This window comes from Chaetura pelagica, unplaced genomic scaffold (genome assembly GCF_000747805.2).
Source record: "Chaetura pelagica isolate M959 unplaced genomic scaffold, ChaPel_1.0 scaffold358, whole genome shotgun sequence".
NCBI classification, from domain to species: domain Eukaryota; kingdom Metazoa; phylum Chordata; class Aves; order Apodiformes; family Apodidae; genus Chaetura; species Chaetura pelagica.
Genome location: NW_009954233.1, coordinates 458,945 through 463,402, shown reverse-complemented (window position 1 = coordinate 463,402; position 4,458 = coordinate 458,945).

Genomic DNA, 4,458 nt, shown 5'->3' with positions numbered 1-4,458 from the left:
TTGGCAAACAGCAGCTGCAAGCAAGGTTGCTCTTGCTGTAGAAACTTGTCTCTTTTCAATACAAGCTGGACACACTTAAGGGTTTCTGTTCCTTAGTGAGAATTAGTGCCTACCAACTTCCTCAAGACCTCATTAAGGTGCAGAAGCTAATAGCTATTTGAAGGTTAAGTGCCCTGTACCAGTGTCCATGGATGGATCAGCATTCTAGGTCTGTACTTTCTGGTCTCACTGGCTGCCAGAAATTCCCCCTTCAGCTCTGATTTTTCACGGGGGAAGTTTTCTCTGACTCATATAATGTCCTTTCATTTCCCTTTTTCAAAAGGAAAATTCTTACTGTCAGTGTTTCAGCAATTTGACAGTGCCCTGCTTTGCCCCAGTGGGCTGACAACTTTGCAACAAAACATTTTATCCATTGGCCAATGCATCTTAAATGGCATGAAAACCTTCTGAGGGAGGGTTTCTGCAACGGGAGGAAGAAGAATTTGCTCCTCAGTGAAATAAAACGTTTTGATCTCATATTTTGGAATGATTCTGCACTTTGTTTCATCACAAATTAGAGGGCATTAATAAAGCAGAACCTGAACAGTGTCAGCAAAACACAGTGTTATAGTGGTGCCCAAAGTGTTTTTCACTTCCTGCCCTAATCCAGCCTCTTCAGAAGCCAGTTGGGTACTGACTGGCCTGCTAACTTGAGTGCCTATCCCAGTGTGACTGCCCCTTCCTCATCATCTCTGTGTTCTCTTCCAAGTGATAAGACAAAAGCAGAGATGTGGGTGCAGTCGCTGGGCTGCAGGTTTAATTGCTCTAATTTAGACAAGCCCCTGGATGTGCATGTATCCCACACACACTATCTCCAAACCTGATTTTTACACTGAAACGTGTGAACAAGAAACACAGGGAGCACAGATGCCTTGTCCAGCCATTTCTTGTGTCTTGCTTGGCTCTGGGGAGTCTGCCCAGGTCTCTTCTGGTTGCATTTTGTGCTGTTTTGTGGCTAATTTCTCCTGGATGGTGTCTCTCCCAATGCCAAATCACTGCCCCTGAGTTTTGTAAAATTGCTCTGCTTCCTAGGGGATATGAATTTCCCAGCCTTGACAGATATTCTAGCCTTCCTACAGGCTCAGAAGATGCTAGCACTGTAGCACATGGGAAGAATTCCTTCTCAGTGGATCCTGTCCTGCCGGTGCAGAGTCACTTGTTAAGGACAATAGCTGTTGGCAGAGCATTAATGTGACAGAATTGCTTGTGCCAAGGAAAGCAAACTCTTTTGTGGTTTATGCAATGTTTCACTGGCCTGTCAGTTTGACATCACCATTGATGGCAAACTGAGAACTGCCTTTCACTCTTGGTAGAGGAAAAAAAAAAAAGACTACTCAGCAAAATGGTTAACAGGCTTTGCTGAACCCCCGGAGCAACAGAAGCAGGTTGAGTAGATGTGTGGGGGCTTGGGTTTGTGTGTGTCTTTCAACAACTACCCTCTGTGCTGGAGGAGCCCTGCACATTAGGCAAAAAAAGGTTTACCCTCTAAAAAACAGAAGGTTGGAGTGAGGTTCACTTTACACTGGCTTCTGAGAAAACTTGGAGATGAGGCTGATTGCACGAAACAAAGAGTCTTTCAACTTCAGAGATGTTTGACTACAGGGCCATCTTTGTACTTGGAAATTGTGCCTGTTTGTTGTTCTAGGGATCATGGGATTATCTAAATTGGCTTTAAGAAGCTGACTTGCTTTTGCACAAGAGATCTCCTGGCATTTAAGAAACTAAATGGACAGTTGCAGCTGAGGTCCATGAAGTTTCAATTACTCCTTCAGATGTCTGAGTTAGGAAGAAAAAGTGCCTATTGATTCTCATCCTGTCATTCATTCCTTCACAGACGTACCCGTGCATGCTTGAAGAAAGGCTGTGTCTGGAAGGCTAAATGTCTGTAATTATTTTAATTCACAGAAGGAAAGAGTCGTGTGGCTGTGAGCACACAGAGGTGGTATCAGTGACTTATCTCACCTGACATCACAACCTGATATACAAAGATGGCTCTTATCTCTAGACACTTGCCACTTCAGAACTTCCCTTCTTGCTCTCACACTCCTCAATGCTGCAAAATCTTAAAAACAAGCCTGCTTCCTCCCTGCTTACACATGCACTGAAAAAGATAAGGCAAATTCATGGCACTTTGTTTCTAAATGGGGATGTCCACGCTGGTTCATTGTGATCCAGTTAATCCATTTTACCTTTGCACCTTTACATCAGAAGGCTCTTTCTGAGACTCCTAGGGAAGCCAGGTGAGGCCAAGTGTCAGCTGAGTCTTTCAAGGCTGCTGCTGCACAGCACCCCCCTGCATGGTACCCCAACAGCCAAGCAGAGCCTGAACATGATGCTGTGTCTCATCAGGGGACAAACTGCTTCCAAATACATGGAAGACCACTTGCCACCAAAGGATTATGGACATGCCCCATCTGCTTCTAGAAACCAGCTGAAATGGCACATGCAGACTGTGCATATTCTCTTCCCTTCCCCCTGCAATGCCTCTTGTTTTTCACACCTCTACTGTCAATGGGCTCAATGCATGAAGAGAGTTGCCACCTCCCCTCCACCACCCACAAGCAACCCTCTCTCAAACACTCTGCAGGGTGAATAACAAGGTGGTTTCAAAGGAAGAAAATAAAAAGTTTCTCTACCTTCCAATATATTTTTATTATTCCATTGCCAAACCAGTTTTTCTGGATATTTGGTACAAAAAGGGAGATGTATAGTTATAAAGAGGACTCACTGTGACCAGCAGGTGTTTGTGCCTCTTGGGTGCAGGTGTACTGAGAGACTTTGAGTTCAGAAAGCATGAAACATCCTCCACCCTTGCTTAAGGCATTGTTCTTCATTGGGTGACTTTGCTTTTATAATCATCAAGTGTACACATGACTCTGCTCCTCTGATTGACTTATGGCTGATGAGCAGTGGCTGCCTAGGGGATGGAGCCCTAACTAAGGGGAGGAAGCTTTGTAGCCTCTATAAAATAATGCACAGGACATCCAAAAAGCTGATACAAAGGGTGAAAGAAGGTGATTTTGTGCTAAGAGCCAAGAGCTTCTGGAATGGGAGAAGCTGGGACTACCAGTTATGGGTGTTCTGCACTCGGGGGGGGGTCAGGGATGTGATTCAGTTCAGATCTGTTTTACATGATTTTAAAAATGCTTTTCACTAGAGGTGGAGTCTGTAAGGCACAGATTTTGGAAACTGCATTGTTTGGCTTTAGTGTCCAAATGGGATGTGTGAGGGTTTCTGCTCCTTGTCATTTGGCATCCAAACAAGCAGCCAGCATTATTGTAACTCCCAGTCTAATTGTGTGAGTGCCTCTTAAATAAATGCCTGTCTTCCCTCAGAGCAAGGATCAGGCAGGACCCTGGGTCTGACCCATGAACAGCAGGGAGGGGCAAGGGAAAATGAGCAGCTTCCTTGCTCTTTACTTTCTTTGTGGTGAGTCTGCTCATAGGAGATTATGTCTATTTGTGATAATGAGCAGCTTCCTTGCTCTTTACTTTCTTTTATGTCTATTTGTGACTTTGTTCTCTTCTCCTGTAAGTATTTGTGCAAGTCCTTGTTGTAAGCTTGTGCAATGCCTTCAGACCATGCATCACAGCTGTATTTTGGTTGTATGTGTAACTGGAAATGGCTCCATTGAAACCTTGAAGCAGGAATAACTCAGTACCATAATCCCAAAGATCCTGTGTTCTTTTTAGGGGCAAATCCAATTAGGGCTACTGGTTTCATTAGTGCTGGTAGCTCATGCCTGCTACCCCTTCAGCAGAGCCTGCAGGAGGCATCTGTGTTTAATCCTGAACTGGGAGAGATTTGACTGAACTGCCCTGCACTAAGTACTGGGAACTGCTGGGCTTGGCCAGGAAGCAGCTGAAGGTTGTGTGGAATGTTCTGTTTTTCATGGAAGGGATGAGGAAGCAGCCATCAGCAGAGGTAATAAAATAAACTAATGACCAGAAAACCCTAGAGAACATGTGTACTAACCCAGATGTTGGCTCGGGCTTTACTATGACCCTGAATTAGGCAGTCATTCTATTGGGGGTTGCACTGCACCACGAGCTGAGGTGACACCCAAGCCACATAGGATGACTTGTGCTGCAGAGCAGGGTCCCTGCTCATGCTGATAAGCAATTGCAGCCTCCAGCTAGTGTTTGTGCTGCAACTTATCTCTGGCAGAGGGACAGCTAGACTGTACTTAACACAAGGTGGAGATTTCCCTGAAGGACTTCTGTAAGGAGGGAGCAAACGACTTGTACTTCAAAGTAACAGCGCTGTAGGAACAGAGCTCAGAGAGGCAGGTAGTCACACCTTTGATGTGTCCTTATCTTATCAGGATATGCAGATATAAGGCCTCTGAAGAGGCTGGCCAAGTGGCAAGTTGTTGGTTGTGTAAAGTGGATGGGCCTTCGTTACTTAAGTGAGCAAGTC